The following is a 21193-nucleotide window of genomic DNA, read 5'->3' on the forward strand; positions in this document are numbered from 1 at the left end:
GAATTTTATGTGTGGAAAAAACATGTCATTTAGAGCTGTGTCTTTGGACTTAAAACTTTTCTCAAAAGTGAGCTGGGTGGAGGAGTAAGTGATTTTTAAAGGTATTCATGATTGACAAATGTCTAAACTAAAAAAGACTCCCAAATTGTGCCTGTGTTACTGAATTATTGGTTTTGACAGTGATCTATGATGTATTAAAAATATATCTATCCAAATTTCATTGAAATTCTTTCCAGTGAATTGTTTCAAATCTCAGTGACTTATTAAAACTTTTTGGTGGCGTCTGTTTGATAAGCTGCAAGTAGTCTTGTGAAATAGTGGCTGGTGGTTTTGTTTTTGTATTTAAAGTAAAATCTTAAGAAAATAAAACAAACCACCTTACTGTTTAACAGTATATCAACTGGAAAGCTTGATCAAGATTTAGATGCTTTCATTTAGAACCTGTCCTCAGTGTAAATTTGTAATCTAAATTATGCAGTAAATAGCTGTTGAGTGCTTACTGTCTGCTTAGACCTAATGTGTTACTTTAGATCTATAGAAATAAAAATGTTCTCATTTGGGGGAGATTAACACATGGAAAACAGCATAGTGCTTAAAGTGAACACATTGGACAGTATGTGCCAATTTTTTTCCTGTAGTAAATAAGTGCTAAGAAGGGCAAAACAAAAAGGGACAAAGCAGTCTAATTTCAAATGTAAACTTCTTGGATATTTTTGCTGCTCAGAAAAATTTGGAATAATAATGAATGATTATAGGCTTCTTTACTACATATTCCCTTGTTTCCTCTCCATTTACTTTATCCTTTAGTTTTCTAAAAGTGGTGATATGGTGCTTTGTTTATGTTATTATTAGAACTGAAGAATTTGTTCAACTTCGTAATTCGGAAATCATGCCATATATGCACAGCAAGGCATTCTTGAAATTATATCTTCAATATATGATATATGTAATATTATAGAATAAATTTATTTAATCTGTCTTAATCTTTTTTACAAAGACAAAACTTTTGCTGTCAAAGCAAATAATGCCAAATACTGGAATTTACCAGTACGTAGAGTTGAATATAAAACATTGGAATAAATGAGGTATTTGTGGAAAGGGTACGTTTAGGTATGGTGTTAATAATGATTAATGACAGTGAGAGAGACATGAGCGAGAAGAAGGTCAGAGGGAGAAGCAGACTCCCATGGAGCTGGGAGCCTGATGTGGGACTTGATCCCGTGACTCCAGGATCATGACCTGAGCTGAAGGCAGTCGCCCAACCAATTGAGCCACCCAGGCGCCCATAAAATGAGTTTTTAAAATCTGTTTTGAATATGTTTAAATGGAGGTACCCTGGAAGCATCCAAGTAGAGATACCCAATACACACTGGGCCATGTGAGAAAGGGATCTCTAGATGAAACACATAAATTTGAAATTAGTTAGCACATGGTGGGAGTTTACCCCAAGGGATGAATAAACTCACCAAGGAAATGTATACTTTGAGAAGAAAAAAGGACCAAGAATAAACTTTGGGGAGCATGACATTTAAAACGAGGGCAGAGAAAAAGAAGGTAAAATAAGAATTGGAAATGTTTATTTGATTTAGTATTAATGTTTTACAGGCTTTGTTAAAGGAAGATTTGATGGAGTAGTAAACTGAAAAGTCAAATAATGTATTTAGAATTGAATGGCAAATGAAGTTGAATATTCCATAAAAGTAGACCATTTTACATTTTAGAACACTTTGCTATGAAGGGGGATAGAGGGAGATGACAAACATTTAAGGGAGGAGTTTTGTTGTTAAAGAGAGAAAATAAGGCACTGGAAAATAGTTCTAGACAATTGATAAAGAAAAGGACCTAAATGAGATGGAAGGAATGGAAATCATAGCACAGGAGAAGGATCAGTATTTGAAAGACTGGGGGGATAATTCAATGGCTAAAGGGTATAAATGAAAATATGCTCCTTTCCCTCCTTTCTGCTATTAAATCGTGGAGTCCTTACGACCATTCTGTCTTTTTAGTCCATGTTCTTACTTTTATCCACTCCCAGGACCTCAGTTACCATTTATATGTCAATGACAAACATGTATAGTGCAGATCGCTTCTCTGACTTCCGAAATAATATAAATTAAGGTATTTACTTTACCAGTTTCTTAATGGGTCTTCAAACTCATAATGCCCTAGACTGAACTTCCTCTTACATTTTATATCTTAGTAAATGATAGGACCTTTTGCAGAATTAGTTGCCTAAGACAAGGAACCTCACTACACTCAGGTCCTCTCTCATGCATCATTCTGCCATGTCCATTACATTACCCAGACTTACGGAATTTACTTCTTAATAGCTTTCTAATCCATTCTGGGACATATAGCCCTCATCTTAGTTCATCTGCAGTATATTCTTCATTCAAGTGCCATCCCAATCCTTTCAGAATAGAGGTCTGATAATATAAAAACAGTACTTACTAAGCACTGGCATGTAGTTCCCTCCATTTGTCTCTCTAGCCACATCACTCTGTAAATTTCCTTACTCTCTGCATTCTAGCATTTATTCATTCTCCTGTTCTCTAGCATTTACTTACTCTGTCCTGTTCTCTTCCTCCAAAAGGCCACGAGTTAGCTTCTACTTATCCTTCAAATCTCGCTTCAACCTACACATTCTCAGTGAAGCCATCTCTCCTTGCTATCTAAATGAAATCAGCTCCATGGCATCTGGGTGGCTCAGCTGGTTAAGTGTCTGATTCTTGATTCTGGCTCAGTTCGTGATCTCAGGATTGTGAGATTGAGCCCTGCATTAAGATTCTCTCTCTTCCCTCTCCCTCTGCCATTCCTGCCCCACATGTTCGCACACATGCTCCCTCTCTCTCTCAGAAAAGAAAAAAAAAAAAAGAAAAAGGAATGAAAGAAAAATCAGCTCCTGTGTATCAACAATGAGTGAGTGGAATTGGAAATTAAAAACACAATGTCATTTACATTAGTATCCCCAAAAATTAAATATTTAGGCATAAATCTAAAAAAGATATGTACAAGATCTATATTAGGAAAACTACAAAATTATGATGAATAAAACCAAAGAAAAACTAAGTAAGTGGAAAGATATCCCATGTTTATGGATAGGAGACTGAGTGTCAAGATGTCAGTCTTCCCAAATTGATCTATAGATTCATATGCCAGCCCAGTCAAAATCCCAGGAAGCTATTTTATGAATATTGACAAGCTGATTTTGAAGTTTATATGGAGAGGCAAAAGACCCAGAATAGCAAACACAATATTGAAGGAGAAGAACAAAGTTGGAGAACTGAAACTACGTGACTTCAAGACTTAACTTAAAGCCACAGTAATTAAGACGGTGTGATACTGGTAAAAGAGTAGACAAATAGATCAGTGGAACAGAATAGAGTACTCAGAAATAGACTCACATAAATATTATCTACTGACCTTTGACAGATGAGTGAAGGCAACACAATGAAACAAAGTCAGTCTTTTTAGCAAATGGTGCTGGAACAACATACACATAGCAAAGAGAGAAAAAAGAGAATCTAGGCACAGACTTTACATTCTTCACAGAAATTAACTCTAGTGCACCACGTATCTAAACATAAAATGCAAAACTGTAAAACTCCTAGGAGATAACATAGGAGAAAACCTAGAGTACCTTGGGTATCTGATGCTTTTTTAGATACAATACCAAAGATATGATCCATGAAAAAAATAGTTGATTAGCTTGACTTCATCAAAATTAAAAACTCTTGCTCTGTGAGAATGTCAAGAGAATGAGAAGAAAAGGCATATACTGGGAGAAAATATTTGCAAATGTTATAGCTGATAAAATATTGTTATCCAGAATATACCAAGAGCTCTTTAAAACTCAAAATAAACAACCTGATTTAAAAGTGGGCCAAATACCTTGACAGATATTTGACCAAAGAAGACATACAGATGGCAAAAAGCAAATGAAAGCATGCTTCACATTATATGTCAACTGAGAAATGCAAATTTAAACAACATTGAGATACTGCTGCACACCTACTAGAGTGGCCAAAACCTGAAACACTGACAACACTAAATGCTAATGAGAATGTGGAACAACAGGAACTTTCATACATTGCTGATGAAAATGCAAAATGGTACAGCCACTTGGGAAGACAGTTTGGAGATTTCTGACAAAACTAAACATGCTCTTACCATATCCTCCAGCAGTCATACTCTTATACATTTACCCAAAGGAGTTGAAAACATCCACATAAAGACTTGCACATGGATGTGTATAGCAACTCTATTCATAATAACCAAAACTTGGAAGTAACCAAGATATCCCTCAGTAAGTGAATGGATAAATAAAGTGTGGGCAATGGTATATTATTCAGTGCTAAAATCAAATGAGCTATCCAGCTATGAAAAGACATGGAGGAAGCTTAAATGCAAATTACTGAGTGAAAGAAATCAATTAGAAAAAACTGAATACCGATTACAACTCTGTGGAATTCTGGAAAGGTCAAAACTGTGGAGACAATAAAAAGACCAATGGTTGCCAAAGGTATTTGAGGGAGAAGATGAATAAGCAGAGCACAGAGGGTTTTTAGGGCAGTGAAAATGTTCTGTATGTATGATGGATATGTCATTATACTTTAGTCTAAACCCATAGAATATACAGCACCAAAAGTGAATCCTAACATCAGCTGTGGACTTTGGGTGATTGTGATGTGTCAATATAGGTTCATCCTTGGTTTAAAAAAAAAAAAAAAAAAAAAAAAAGTGTTCTGGTGAGTGACATGGATAATATGGATAATAGTGGAGGCTATACATTTGTGGGGTCAGAAGTGTATAGGATTTTCTGTACCTTTCAATTTTATTGTAACTCTAAAACTGCTTTAATGTGGAATTAGCTGTATAAAATTTAAGTCTGAGGGTTCCATAAGCAACATGTATATCACCTTTATTGCCACCTAGTGGGACCATTTTCATAAGGGTTCCAACAAGTTGAATTCTGAGAAGTCTAAATACAACTGAAAGACTGCAGCAACCTACGTAAGGTATACCAAAAACCATATTGGTATTGTTAAGCAATTAGCATCTCATGACTGAAATGGGCACCTCTCCAATTGGTCTTTCAGTGGCTTTTTGAGACCTAGAGTCTGTTTACCATTGTGACTATGAAGGGGAACCATATTAACAGAGATGTTGTGAGGGCTTACTGTAGGGTCTGATGGTGTTCTGGCACCATGATTGAATGAATAAATGGCAAGGTTATGCCTGTACAGAGGGAGTTCTTGGACCCCATGGGGTTTGCTTTCTTTTAGTACACTCACAAAGAGAAATCAAAGTCCTGATTTGCTTTACCTGTTTCTGTGCTTTATGTAGATGAAGTCATACACTGTTTACTCTTGTATTTGACTTCTTTTGCTCATTATATTTGTGAAATGATTGGTATTAATGTGTACAGATATGGATTATTTGCTGCTTTATAGTATTGTGTAAATATATCACAATTCATTATCCATTCTGCTTTGAAAGGGATTTGGCTAGCTTACTATTTGTGGCCAAATATCTTTCTTACATGGTTGTACCAATTTACACTCTAACCAGGAATGTTTGAGAATTTCGGTTGCCTGTCATCCTTACCAGCACTAAATGTTTTCTTTTTACTTTAGCCTTTCTGAAGGGATTGTGATATGACATTGTCATTTGGGTTTGGACTGATGAAGTTGAGTACCTGTTCATATGCTTATTGGCCATTTAGATAAAACTCTTGTGAGGAGTCTGTGTCTTTGCTGATTTTTTAAAAAGTTGGATTGTTGGATTTTTTAGATTTTTAGATGTTCTTTTTATATTTTGGGTAAACGTCCAGTTTGGAGTAAGTGTGTTACAAATATCTTTATTTAGTCTGTGACTTGCCTTTTCATATTCTTTAAAGAAAAAAATTTTTTAAGTAATCTCTACACCCAACTCATATTCTTTAAAGAAAAATTTTTTTTAAGTAATCTCTACACCAGCTTGAATTTACAAACCTGAGATTAAGAGTTGCATGTTCCACCAACTGAGCCAGCTAGGTGCACCTCACTTTTTTATATTCTTAGTTTTTCCACTTTTAGTCAGAATAAATTCTAATGTATCAATTTTTTGCTTTATGGCTAAGTTTGCCTACTCCAAGATTCCAAAGATGATCTCAGTATTTTCTTCTAAAAGTCCTGAGGTTTGCTTTTAAATATTTGAACATGCATTCCGTTGGAATTGATTTTTTTTCCCCTTTCGTGTGAGACAAGGGTGAAGATGGATTTGTTCTTCCTGTATAGATAGCGTATTGACCTACCACCATTTATTGAAAAGATACTTCTTTCCTTGCTATATGGAATCATTACTCTTTCAGTAAGTAAAGTGACACTGATTAGGTAGATGGCTTTCTGAACTCTCCATTCCTTTGGTTAGTTTGTGATTCTTTAGGTTTTTCAGAAGGATGACTTTTGTTTCTTTGTTTTAACTCCCTGTATTGCTCTGTGCTCAAGCTAAAGCTAAATCAGTAAAAATAAGAAACCTTTGGCAATCTTTGTCTTTTTTTTCTTATTACAACCTTGACTCTTCAGCAAAATCTCTTTGCTTCTGTTCAATCTGTAGAGCCTTCACATAATTGTTTTTTGTATTTTGTCTTGAGTTTATTATTGTTATCTATGGGAGAGTTTGTTGTGAGCTTACTTCACTGTACTAGAAGCAGCTTTTACTACCTTTTTAATGACTGTAATTATTGATATTATTTGTGTTTCTTTTTCTTTTTTTTCATTGTTAGGTTTGCTAGGGATTTTTCATTTTTATTTTTCTAAAGACCCAGAGTTTGTCTTTAAAATTTTCTTTTATATTTGCTTTTTCTTTGCCAATTACTGCTCCTTATTTTTTTTTTTCCACCTCTACATTCACTAGTTTTGATTGGCTGAGATTTTGGTTTTTCTCCTTTGTGATAAAAATTTAATTCATTGATTTTCTTCCTTTTTTAATATACTGTTTTATAGTTAAGGGTGTAATTTCTCTAAATACTGCTCTAGCTACATTGTACAGTTTTTAACATTTTGTATTTTCATCAAGATTTACTTCAAAATATTTTCTATTTTTTGTTTTGATTTCTTCACTGACCTATGAATTTTTTAGGACATTCTAAGAATGCTGAAATAACTAATTACATTGGATGCCAGGAAAGCAGGTATAATCTGGGGCTGTCCAGGGCACATGAGTATTTATGTTCATCCTAATTTTAGTGGATGTTTAAATATAAATAGAAAACTTGGAAGTTTAAAATTAAAATTAAAAAATCTATCGTATACTCAAGTCTTCAGTGTAATAGGGTAAATGTGTCAAAAGGTGTTTTGGCTGAAGGAGACTTATTAAGTAAATGTATCTATAAGACATTTTTAGTGGTAAACACTAGAACACTAAAATTTTTTAGTGATAAAAGGAAAAGAAATTCCGGAGCTAGAATGGCCCAGTATTGGTATATTTCCCTAACTGGGACTATTCTTTATTTTTGTGGCCCAAGTAAGGAATTGAACGACTGCTGACTGGTATTAAGTGCTCCTTTCATGTATCAACTTGAGGACTCTCTAAGGATATAGATGTTGTGCTAATCTAAGCCTGTGTGTTGTTCTGATTATCATGTATATTTCTGATGAGATGTGATCAATTCACCTTCAGTATGAATAATTATGGAAGTCCAGGGAAAGGCTGCATATTTAAAACCATTCCATTTGAAGCACCTTACCTCTGATTTTGCATGGAATGTCACACAGGCTGGTGAAGCTCCCCTGTAAAGAAATATATAATTCTTGGTACAATGAATAGTGTTAAGAGAGGGAAATACATTATTTTGGATTGCTGTTTTCTAGTTTAAGAGTCTGGATGTGAAGTATGTTTATACTTTATATACTGGATATGAAGTTTCTTGCAGTATAAGATGAAAATTAAAAATGGAGCAAACATTTTCCTTGTTAACTCAGAACTAAATTGGAGCCATGTATTATATGACTTCTTAAAACCTTTTCTTCGTGTTCCATATAATTATTTCTTCTTTCTTTGAATTATATTTTCTTAGGAAACACTTTATTATTTACAGTTTTGATAGCATTAATTAATCGCATTCCCTACATTGAATTCTTTGTAATCTCTTCCATATTTTTGATCATATTTACTCATTTATAATTCTGTATCTTTGGATTTTCTCTAAGTTTTTTTCTCTGAGTAACTTTGAAGCATTATTTTTAAAAAGCCTAGTTTAAAGCTATTGTTGTAGAATGACATCTTAGATTTATGCATAAATTCTTTCCATTTCCAACATTACCAGTTTGTTTTTTTCTGAATATTATCTTCCTGCTTCTCTTCCTATTTTTTTGTTTTTCACTACAGTACTTTTTAAAGCAGTAATTAAAATACAGTTCTAGTAATCTATTATGGTAATTTCCAAACAAACCCTGTCCAGTAGAATTTCCTGTATTATTGGAAATGTCCCATATCTTCATCATCCCGCACAATAACCATTGCACACATATGGCTATTGGGTACTTGCAATGTAGCTGACATGACTGAGGAACTGAATTTTTAATTTTATTATTGAAATTTCAACACTACATTTGGCTAGCTGTTACTCTGTTGGACAGCATAGCTCTAGATCAAGATTTGACAAATTTTTCTGTAGAAGACCAAATGATAAATATTTTAGGCTTTGCAGACCATATGGTCCCCGTTGCAACTATTTAACTTTACTGTTGTAGTTACTACAAGGCAGCCTCAGACAACATGTAAACAAATAAGTATTCTGTGTTACAGTAAAACCTTATTTGTGAAAATAGTGCTGGTAGAATTTGGCTCATGGGCCCTAGTTTGACAACCTGTACTCTAGATCAAAGATATTTCTAGGAATATATATATTTTCCTTCTCCAGCTCTGTATTGTCTGGGTCCTTTCCATTGTTTTTCTGTGTGTGTGTGTGTGTGTGTGTGTGTGTGTGTGTGTTGGAGGGGAGAGAGGAGTCCCTTTTCCTGCACTATTTTAGAGCGATGATTACCCACACGGGTTATTACTCTGTATTTCTTCAACTTTTCAAGTTTTTCTATATGTGGGGGGAAGTGGTAGTAGACAAAATTTCTATTTTAAATTTCTTGAAAGTCTACTCTCTGTTCTTTTAATCCTACTCTTTCATATACTTCTTGTTTTATAGGTGCAATATCTTACGCAGTTTCTCCGAAGATATTAAATAAAATTATTTTTCTTTTTTCTTTCTTTTTTTTTTAAGATTTTATTTATTTATTTGTCAGAGAGAGTGAGCACAGGCAGACAGAGTGGCAGGCAGAGGCAGAGGGAGAAGCAGGCTCCCTGCTGAGCAAGGAGCCCGATGTGGGACTCGATCCCAGCGTCCTGGGATCATGACCAGAGCTGAAGGCAGCCGCTCAACCAACTGAGCCACCCAGGTGTCCCTCTTATTCTTTTTTCTAACCTCTTTGAATTACCTCTGTTTTCTCTAGAGTTGCTAAATTATTTTTCATCATGGGCCTTCTTTTTCATTCTGTAGTTTCCTTAAATGTTGGTGATCCTTGGTTGTCCATTCATGTTGATATATGACCAGTTAAATAATAAAGATTACTGGAGTTGCTTTTCTCTTTTGTTTCCCTAGCAAATCTTTACCCTAAATGGAAAAGAATACTGATGGAGAGGTTTTTTTTTTTTTTGTCAGTGGATAGAATTTACTTATTGGTGTGCTTTGGTTAGAGTAGGTAAGAGATAGACCAGGCCCTTCTCTAATAGCCAGATAAGGAGGATCCTATCCTAGGTATCTAGCCACCATACTTGGAGCCCAAGTTCCTCGCAGACAGTTTTTACCTTTTTTAAGTAGGTTAGCCTCCATAACTATTGATTCAGCCCACAACCCTTTGGAGTCACAAGAATAAAAGTCCTCTATCTTCCTGAAACATTCTCCTGTGTGTGTGGTTGGCCGGGGGTCAGGATACTTTTTCAGAGACCAGATAGTAAATATTTTACATTTTGTTGGCCTTACTACCTCTTTCACAACTACTCAACTCTGCCATTTCCACCCTAACCTATCATTATGATTTCATATGTCCTATCTTATGAAAATTCTTTAAAACATCTAGTATGTTGATGCTTTTCACTCCCTTGTACTGGCCTGAGGATCAGCCTTTTATTCTATTTGGGCCTTCAGTGGATTGGATGCTGCACACTCACATTAGGGAAGGCAATCTGCTGTACTGGGTCTAATGATCTGTTAATCTATCCCAGAAATGCCATCACAGGAACACTCAGAATAGTGTTTGACCAAATTTCTTGGTATCCCATGGCCTAGTTGACACATAAAATTAGTCATCATAGTCACATTGCTAATAAGTGATAGAACTAGGATTCACAACAGGGCTAAAGCTGTGTGAGATGAAAACCCATGCCCTTATTTACTAGTTGCACCTGGATTGGAACTCAGTATCCTCCTAAAGATAGCCCTTTATTTTGCCAGTTTATGGATATTAGCATAAGAAATGAAGCCCGTTTCCTTTGCTGGTAAGAGTGACCAGGATGTTGAGAAAATGTGATATGAAAAACTGGGATAGTAAGTTCAACATATCTAACCCAGAGACCAAAGATTCTGAGTTTCCTAAGACCTATGTTAATCTGGTGAAAGGGAAATTAGACCCTTTGTTTCTCCAGAGCATGGAAATTTTAATTTCAATTAAGGTTAAAAAACTGTTTTAGGATTGTCTGGCACTGAAACAAGATCTTTAATAATTTAAAACTATTTGCTTTTAGAAATCTTTAGAATTTTATTGAATATGGCCTCCCAACGATGATCCATCCTAAGCCCTGGGACATGTGAACATGATTAGATATCACTTCCCCAATTATGTTGTCATATGGTGCAGTTGACCTAAAGATGGGGAGACTGACCATGTGAGTCTGAACTAATCATGAGACTTTCAAAAAAAAAGAAAAAGAAAAAAGAAAGAAAGTATTCTCTAGCGGGTAAAGAAGAGAAAGTTAAAATACTTGAAGAATGTGACATGCTGAGTCTGAATATGCAAGGACCATGGAAAAAGGAATGCAGAACTCCTTAAGGAGATGAGAGATGCTCTTGGCTGACAGCAAATACGAAGAGGGAACCTTAGACCATTTCTCAGCTGCAAAGAACAGGATTCTGCCATCAACCTAGAAAGGTTGGTAGTGGATTCCTCCCCAGGCCTGATATCCTGATTTTTGGTTTTGTGATACCCTGAGCAGAGAACCCAATCAAGACTGTCTATGCTGGTAATCTACAGAACAATAAGGTAATACATGGATGTTGTATCTGGGTGTCTCAGTTGGTTAAGTATCCGACTCTGGATTTTGGCTCAGATCACGATCGGGGTTGTGGGATTGAGGCCTCAATGCTGGGCATGGAGCCTGTTTAAGATTTCCTCTCTCCCTCCCTCTGCTCTTTTCCCATGCTCTCTCTCTCTCAAAAAAAAATCTTTAGACTTTTAATGTCACGTTTTTACTTTTTATGTTTTTTCATTCCCCAAATGGAAAGTTTTTAAAAAAAGTTAGAGGTCATTTTGTATTTTAGTCATACCTTGTTTTCCTTTACCTTGCTTTATTGTACTTCACAGACAATGCATTTATTATAAATTGAAGGTTTGTGGCAACCCAGCATTGAGAAAGAAAGTCTACTGGCACCATTTTCCAACAGCATTTGCTTGCTTCATGTCTCTGTGTCACATTTTGGTAGTTCTCGCAATATTTTAACCTTTTTCATTATCATTTGCTATGGTGATCCGTGATCAGTGATCTTTGATGTTACTACTGTAATTGTTTTGGGACACCACAAACTGTGCCCATATAAGACAGTAAATTTATTTTTTTAATCTTATTTATTCATTTGAGAGAGAGATAGAGAAAGGCAGAGAGGGCACAACCAGGGGGAGAGACAGAGGGAGAGGGAGAAGCAGACTCCCCACTGAGCTGGGGGCCTGACATAGGGCTCAGTCCCAGGATCTGGAGATCATGACCCGAGCCAAGGCAGACGCTTAACCATCTGAGCCCCCCGGGCACCCCTAGGACAATGAATTTAACCAATAAATATGTGTGTTTTGCTTGCTCCCAGTCATTTTCCATCTCTCTGCATCTCCTTGGGCCTCCCTATTCTCTAAGGCATGAAATTAGGCCAGTGAATAACCTGACAGTAGCCTCTAAGTGTTCAGGTGATAGGAAGAGTCCCACATCTCTCACTTTAAATCAAAAGCAGATATGATTAAGCTTAGTGGGGGAGGCATGTTGAAAGCCAAGATATACTGAAAGGTCTTTTGTGCCAAACAGTTAGCCAAGTTGTGATTGCAAAGGAAAATTCTTAGAAATTAAAAAGGCTACTCCAATGAGCACACAAATGGCAAGATAGTGAAACAGCCTCATTGCTGACATGGAGAAAGTTTTAGTGGTTTGGATAGAAGATTAAAAAACCTCAACATTTTTTAAGCTAAAGTGTAATCCAGAGCAAGGCCCTAATTCTCTCCAATTCTGTGAAGGCTGAGGGAGATGAGGAAGCTGCAGAAGAAAGGTTTGAAGCCAGGAGAGGTTGGTTCATGAGGTTTGAAGAATGAAGCTGTTTTTATAACATAAAAGTACATGGTGAAGCAGCAAGTATTACAGAAGATCTAGCTAAGATCATTAACAATGGTGGCTAAGGTAAAATACAGATTTTCAATGTAGACATCGATGAAGTAGCCTTTTATTGTAAGAAGATATCATTTAGGACTTTCATAGGTAGAGGAAGTCAATGTCTGGTTTCAAAGCTTCTAATATTTTAGGGGCTAATACAGTCGGTGACTTGAAGCCAAATGCTTATTTATCATTCTGAAAAATCCTAGGGGCTTTAAGAATTATGTTATGTCTCTTTTACCTGTGCTCTGTAAAGTGAACAAGCCCTGGATGACAGCACATCTATCTACAGCATAGTTTACTGAATATTTTAAGTTCACAGTTGAAACTTCCCACAAAAAAAGATTCCTTTCAAAGTGTCACTGCTCATTGATGATGTATCTGGTCACCCAAGAGCTCTTATAGAGATGTGCAATGACATTGCTTTCATGCCTGCTAACACAGCATCCATTCTGCAGCCCATGGATTAAGGGCTAATTTCAACTTTCAAGTCTTATTATTTAAGAAATACATTTCATAAGGCTGTAACTGTGATAGTGATTCTTCTGATGGATCTGGGCAAAGTAAACTGAAAGCCTTCTGGAAAGGGTTCAACATTCTGGATGCCATTAAGAATATTCATGATTCATGGTAACAGGTCAGAATGTCATTAACAAGGGTTTGAAGAAGTTGATTCCAATGCTCGTGGTTGACTTAGGGTTTCAGACCTTCAGTGGAGGAAGTAACTACAGATGTGGTGGAAATAGCAAGAGAACTAGAATTAGAAGTGGAGCCTGAAGACAGGACCAAATTGCTGCAATGTCATGATAAAACCTGAATGGATGAGGAGTTTCTTCTTATGAATGAACAAAGAAAGTGGCTTCTTGAGATGGAATCTACTTTTGGTGGATATGCTGTGAAGATTGTTAAAATGACAATAGGATTTAGAAAGTTACGCAAACTTAGCTTATAAAGCAGTGGCAGAAAAGGATTAACTCTAATTTTGCAAGTTCTACTGTGGGTAAAATGCTATCAAGTGGTATTGCATGCTACAGAGGAATCATTCATGAAAGGAATAATCAAGCTATGTGGCAGACTTCATTGTGTTGCTTAAGGAAATTGCCATAGCCACCCCAGCCTTCAACAAACAGCACCCTGATCAACACTGATGCAGCACACTCCACCAGCAAAACTATTACAGCTCACCAAAAGCTCAGATGATGGTTAGCATTTTTTAGCAATAAACTTTATTTTTAAGTTAAGGTTTGTATGTTTTTTAGACATCTGTTGCATACTTAATAGACTACAGTATAATGTAAATGTAACTTTTATATGCCCTGGAAAATCCAAAAATTAATTTGAGTCACCTTATTGTGAAACTTGCTTTATTGTGGTGGTTTGGAACTGAACCTGCAGTAACTCTGAGGTATGCCTGTGTAATTTTATCATTTTTCATAATGAAGTATTTGAAAATAAGTTTTTAGTTGTATTCTGAGGTTAAATTTGTTTTAAAAATAAAGCAAATCATATTTCCTTTTTCTATTAAGATTTCCTAAATGAATTCATATGGAATTAACGAATTACTATCATGTGATGATCATTTTCCCTCCCTAAGCTTTGGAATGTATTCATTTTAGACCTTATCAGTAAGTTGTCATGATTCTCTAATTGAAGTAGTTATGTCAAACCTCTTAGGTGGCTCAAGATCTTGAGCCCCCCCCCTCCCGCTTTTTAAGGAAAACCTTTTTGTGGTAAAATTTACTATTTTGATTATTTCTAAGTGTACAATTCAGTGCCATTAGGTATATTTACAATGTTTTATAAACTTTGCTACTACCTGTTTTCAGAACTTTTTCATCATCCCAAACAATTTCCCTGTTGAGCAATAGCTCCCCATTCTTCCATTACCTGGCCTCTAGTAACTTTTATTCTACTTTCTATCATTACGAGTTTGCCTATCTAGATACCTCATATAAATGGAATCATGTATTTGTTCTTTGTTAGTGTTTGCATAATGTTTTTCACTTAGCATAGCTTTTTTTAGAGTTCATCCATCTTACATCATGCACCAAAACTTCATTTCTTTTTGTGGTTAATTAATATTTTGTTGTTCGTATATAGCACATTTTGTTTATCCATACATTTTCTTTCTTAAAGATTTATTTATTTATTTTTGAGAGAGAACGGGGGAGAGGCAGAGTAAAGGAATCCCAAGCAGACTGCACACTGAGCAGAACCTGCCATGATGCTTGTTGCATCGGCGGCTCCGGGAATGCAGGAGAAACAATAGAAATGACCGACCGGCCGCCATCTTCCAACCCCCCCCCCACCCTCGCCAGCTATTCCTAACCCTTGACTCTCCTGCCATAAGGATGTATGCCCAGGTCATGTCTCCACAAGTAACCCGATACCTGTGCAAGAAACTGGAACATCAGGACTCCCCCAACCCTCCAGTCCCCGAATACCATACCTTATATGGCTGTGAATCTATTCCCTCTCTTAACCCAGATAAAAGACCCACTCGACCCCCTCCCAGCGCGACTTCCCCGACTCTCCTCTCTGGAGTCACGGAACCTTGCCTGAGGGCGCCTTTAATAAATCTTGCCTTGCGCCTACCTCCCCTGGTGTCGTGTTTATCTCGCCTGTAAAACCTTACAGTGCTCAGTCTAACCACCCATGAGATCATGACCTGAGCTGAAAACAAGAGTTGGATGCTCAACCGACTAAGCCTTTCAGGAATCCCGATCCATACATTTTTTGATAAGACACTTGTACAAGTATCTGTTAGAGTCTTTGCTATCAATTCCTTTAGATATATACCTGTCTAAGGTGGAAGTAGTGGATTTGGGATCCAGGAATGTAATTGCTGGATCATATGATAAATCTGCCTTTAACTTTGTGAGGAACTGTGGGAGTGTTTTCCGCAGTAGCTGATCCATTTTGCATTCTCATTAATAATGCACAGGGGTTCCAGTTTCTCTCTATGCTCAGCAACTTTTGTTGTTTTCTGTTTTTTGAATAATAGTTATCCTATTGAGTTTGAAGTGGTATCTGACTATGGTTTTGGTTTGTATTTTCCTACTGATTTGTGATGTTGGCATCTTTTGCAGTCTAGGTAGACTGAGAATTGTCCCAAGTTTTCTGGTGCTGATTTTTTGCTTAATAGTTCCTTCCTCGATTTATCTGTTTCTCTTGCATTTTACAATAAGCAGAAAGGAGAAACCAGTACACACCTTTAACACTTCTCTTGGAAATCTCCTCAGCTAAATATACAAATTCGTTGCTTACAAGTACTGCTTTTCACTCAAGGGTAGAGCACATTTCAGCCCAAGTTTTCTGCTACTTTATAATGAGGATTGTTTTCCCTCTAGCATTCAATAACATGTCCCTCATTTCCTTGAGACTTTACCAGAAGCCCCGTTAACACTCATATTTCTACAACATTCTGATTCTGACAATATATGTATTCTCTAAGATGATAGGTTTCTCTGCCATTCTGTCTACTACCTTCGAAACCTTTACCAGAATCTCCTTAATATGTCTGTTTCTTCCAGCAGCCTCTTCAAGTCAATCTGCCAACAGTCTTCAATTTTTTTTTTTTTTTTTTTTTTTTATGTTTAGGTGTGTGTTCGAGCAACATTCCACTTCCCAGTACCAAAATCTGGATTAATTTCCTAGGATTTCCATAACGAATTACTACAAACTTAGTGGCTTAAAACAACAGAAATTTTTACTTGGTCAGTTTTGGAAACCAGAAGTTCAAAATTAAGGTGTCAGCAGAGCCATGTTTGTTCCAAAGCCTCAATGGGAGAATGCTTCTTTGCTGCTTCTAGCTTCTGTGGCTGCTGTTGTGCCTTGGCTTGTGACAGCATAATTCCAACTTCTGCCTCCATTTTTATTGTCTTTCTCTATGTCTCTGTATGTCCTTTTCCATCTCCTATAAGGACATGCTCATTGGATTTAGGGCCTACCCTAATCTATTATGATCTTATATTGATTTTTACTGTAATTTTTTCTGCAGAAACCCTACATCCCAATAAAGTCACATTCTGAAATTTTTGGTGGCTATGAATTCAGAGGGGAGGGAGGAACACTACCCAACTCACTATAGTCTCTTTTAAAGTGATTATATTATAAATGTATTATAATCTATTCATAATTTTTAAAAATCAATATTTGTATGTGATATTTTATTATGAGATTATTTTTTACTATACTAATATCATTAATGTTAATATTCATATTAGAGTCCTGAATAGGGAAATCACTCTTCTTTTCAGACTTGACAATCTATATTAGAAGTAAGGGTTTATTTCATATATCTTTGCTTTTTAATGATAGTGTGCATATGTGCATGTACACACATCAATAAAAAGCTCTAAAGTTCTGTTGACTTTAAGAAGTTTGTTACTCAGTATTTATTCATATGGGTATGGTGAGATCCTAAATCACCTCTTTATTAGAACAGTGGTCTCAAATTGTTTGGACTGAGTGTGTGAGGTTAAATTTTCTTGAGTTTTTGAGTTTCAAGATTGACTCTAAAATGTTTAGTGAGTTCTTCAAATACTTAAATCAGAGAAAGAATATTTTAATAAATAGCAGCAATATAAGTTTATTGAGTTTCCAGTCAGGTTAGATTGTTCAGAGCAAGGACAGTGCCTATAAATGGGGAAAGAGTATATTTAAGCAGAGTGTTGCAGAAAAAACTCACTTTTAAGGGTCCTGACATAAAAGAGAAAAAGACGATAGGATCATAGAGGGAGGAGTTTGAGTAAAACAAAAATTGAGATTGAAACAAATATATTAGAAAGAGGGAAGATAGACTGGTAGAAATAAGTATCACAGAAAGTGAAATGTACAAAAGCAAAAGCAAGAAATAGGATAAGAGAAAGACTTTAAGGAGGGCAAAGTATAAGAAATAATGCTGTGGGGGCGCCTGGGTGGCTCAGTGGGTTAAAGCCTCTGCCTTCCGCTCAGGTCATGATCTCAGGGTCCTGGGATCGAGCCCCGCATCGGGTTCTCTGCTCGGCGGGGAGCCTGCTTCCTCCCCACCCCACCACGTGCCTCTCTGCCTGCTTTTGATCTCTGTCTGTCAAATAAATAAATAAAATCTTTAAAAAAAAAAAAAGAATGCTGTGAATAATGTAATGTTAAAGGGTAGAAGATTAATACATCAGTTTCTTTTGACTTCATTGAAATTAACAGTAATTGTTAGAGAATCACTGTAGTCTTGCTATCGTATACTCAAATCAAGCTTTTCATATTATTTTGCAAAAAAAAAATAGTGGAACCATTTTACATATTATTCATTAAATTTCAAATAAATATATTCATATATAATATATTGATTTGATCATGTGCATTATGTAAATTATATGTAATCATGTATATTTCAAGATGAATATTCATGTTATCTTTTAATGGCAAAATTTTAGTTTTCAGTGTAGACACTGAAATGTTGCATGTGAATACATATGAAGCAAACTGTTTAACATCTCAAATAAAAGTGGAAATAAATATTTTGAAGTAAAATTGACATACAGTATCCTATTAGTTTCAGGTATACACCATAGTAATTTGATATTTTATGCATTATGAAATGGTAAGTCTAGTTATCTGTCACCAAAGTTATTGCAATGTTTTTGACTATTTTCTCTATGCTATATATTATATCCCCATGACTTACTTACTCTGTAACAGAAAGATCATTTTATAGTCGGAAAAAAATTTTTTTCAGTCATAAGAATGAACATGGAGATATTTTAGTTGACTAGGAGGCAGTTTTGACATCCAAGATAGTTTCAAACATAGTTTGTTTTTCTTTTGTCACATTTTAACTCATCACAGTTTTTCTGCAATATCATGTGCATTACTTGCATTCAGTAAATGTTTGACTAATCAGTCTTAACAGATCTGCATTATACACTACTTCTCTGCTACCTTTTCATTGTTAAAATTCAAGTATTCATGCGGACATGTAGAAATGACGTTATATCCTTTTACTTGCAAATTGTTTAGAGTTTGGGGGCACCTGGGTGGCTCAGTGGGTTAAAGCCTCTGCCTTCGGCTCAGGTCGTGATCCCAGGGTCCTGGGATTGAGCCCCGCGTCAGGCTCTCTGCTCAGTGGGAAGCCTGCTTCCCCCTTTCTCTCTGCCTGCCTCTCTGCCTACTTGTGATCTCTGTCTGTCAAATAAATAAATAAAAATCTTTTAAAAAAATTGTTTAGAGTTTGATATATTAGAACTGTACATGTTTGACTTACCAACTCCTTTAAGTCCTTGACCACAGTTCTCTCTAGTTTGATATATTACACACTTAACTTCTGCTTATATTTTCTGGTGGATAAAGGGCTTTAATATTCTGAGGTATTTTTAATTGTTTTCTCCAAAGTATTATCATAGAGCTGATTCAAAATCCCATCAACCCACTAAGAGGAATGTATACCTTAACAACTAAGAGACATTTAGTCATACTGTATACTAAGTCAACTCAACATGGCTGAGGGAATCCTTTACCTAATACAATTTTGATTTCCTGCTTTAGGAATCCTGAAATTGTGGATTACCCATATATACTTTGAGACATGCTTTAGATGTTTTTTCTGGAAGCCTTGCAACTGCCCTAAAAATTGAATGTATTGTAGAACAGACCTATGGTAAGTGTTGGGTTTTTTTTTTTCCTTCTTTTTCTTCTGTCAGTTTCATGTTCATATTAAGTCTTAGGAATGTTGTAATGCTGCTCCCTGCTGGACAAAGTGTAATTTTTTAAAGTTGGCACTTAATAGATGGGCAAATAACTGGTTAGCTGGGTCCACTAAAGAGGGTGCATTCATAGAAAAACAACAGTATACAATAAAAGCAACTTTATTATCATAATGAGTGATACCATTGTGATTGTATTGGTATCTGGAGTATGGTGAAGATGCTGATGGTTTTGTTTCTAAATTTCATTGTCTGCTTGTATGGTGACATCTACAAGTTAAACATACATTGAAAGATGCTTGTAGGTGATGGGATTTCCTGAATTGTATGCATATAGTGTTTATAGTTGAAGTCAGTTTCTTCTTCTTCTTCTTCTTCTTCTTATTTTTTGTAATTTAATTTCCTATACTTTTGTTTTTCCAAAGGAAATATTTAAAACAGCTCCAGTATAATTTAAATTAGGCATTATTGGATCTATTTTGAATGAATCACCCTATGCTATACTTTATTCAGTGGACTTTAAGTGTAACTTGCTATGTATATCCATCCTATAATCCAGCTATCATGTTTTCTAGTCCACACAGTGAAATATTTACACAGAGTGATATTGGGTTGGACCTCAAGTGTCATATCTATGTCCATCCTATTATGAAACCTCATACTGTGTGCATACACAAGTGCTCCCAGAATTATTAGAAAATTGTCAGAAATGTGTTAAGAAGAGCGTTTTTCTTCTTTCTGATGAGCTATAATACAGTTTTTGGAGTGCAGCCTGTAAAAAATGTAAAATAAAAACATAGTTTTTTTTTAAGTAATTTAGATTTTTTTTTGAAAGGAAGCGTACATTTCATTGAAAAGAAGAAAAAGTAACAGAAACAACATTGAGCTAAGCAAAGATTTAATAAGATAGCTATTCTTATATTCTTTAATGGGCTGGTACTTTTTTGTAGCCATTGGGAAAGCCTGTGAAATTCACTGTTAATTAGGATTGTGGAGAATTAGGCTTAGTAACATTTCTTTATTATCAAATTATCAAAATATTGCAATAAAAATTAGAAATGTAGACAGGAAAATAAATTGTTAGCAAAAAGAGGAACCCTGTTTTCCTTCTCTGTTAGAATATGTTGTTTCAGAAAACATGCCATTTTAAACTTATTATAAAACATAACATCATATAGAAACATAAATGTAGGGGTGCCTGGGTGGCTCAGTTGGTTGTGTCTGCCTTTAGCGTAGGTCATGATCCCAGAATCCCAGGATCAAGCCCTGCATTGTGCTCCCTGCTAAGGGGGGAGTCTCTTTCTCCCTCTTACCCTACCCCCTGCTTGTGCTCTCTCTCACTCTCTCTCAAATAAGTAAATCACATCTTAAAAAAAAAAAATTAAATGTGTAGTAAAAGGAATAAATATAAAGCAAGCATTCATGTAACCGTAAATCACTGGCATCCCAGAAAACCTTGATATAATCTTCCTTTTTTAAAAAAGTAATGAACGTCTTGATATTTATGGTAATTATTTATATAGTCTCTATATAATTTTTATGTGTATTTCTCAATAATATGTTCACTTTTTGTCTCTTTTTAATCTTTATAGAATCACATGTATTTTTTGTAAACAATTTTAATATTTTTATTGGAAATATTTTTATTTTGGAAGAGAAGTATATAAAGACTTAGAGATCTCAATGTAAATAAAGTCAGAGAGCACTCTCTTCAGTGTACTGGGGAGCTTAGGGACAGAAGTTCCAAGAAATGTAGATGTAGCAACAATTAAGGTGGAATCAAGATGCCTGGGGACAGGCTTGTGGCCTTTCACAGTAAATGGGATGATGGAAAGATGGCTAGGAAGGGACAGCAT

At 35.6% G+C, this 21193-nt stretch overlaps 1 protein-coding gene across 11 annotated transcripts in view; it reads left to right on the forward strand.

Annotated features, from left to right (window-relative positions):
- The window catches only part of IMMP1L (inner mitochondrial membrane peptidase subunit 1), a 76108-nt gene that overhangs the window by 821 nt on the left and 54094 nt on the right, over positions 1-21193 (forward strand). For 7 of the 11 annotated variants that reach the window (XM_080816982.1, XM_080816983.1, XM_080816984.1 and 4 more), the window contains exon 2: positions 19180-19291. The exons of the other annotated variants lie outside the window; for them this stretch is intronic. The gene's annotated coding sequence lies outside the window, so the exon portion shown is untranslated. The remainder of the gene's footprint in view (positions 1-19179; positions 19292-21193) is intronic. 11 annotated transcript variants of the gene reach the window in all.

This window comes from Martes martes (genome assembly GCF_963455335.1).
Source record: "Martes martes genome assembly, chromosome: 10".
NCBI lineage: Eukaryota > Metazoa > Chordata > Mammalia > Carnivora > Mustelidae > Martes > Martes martes.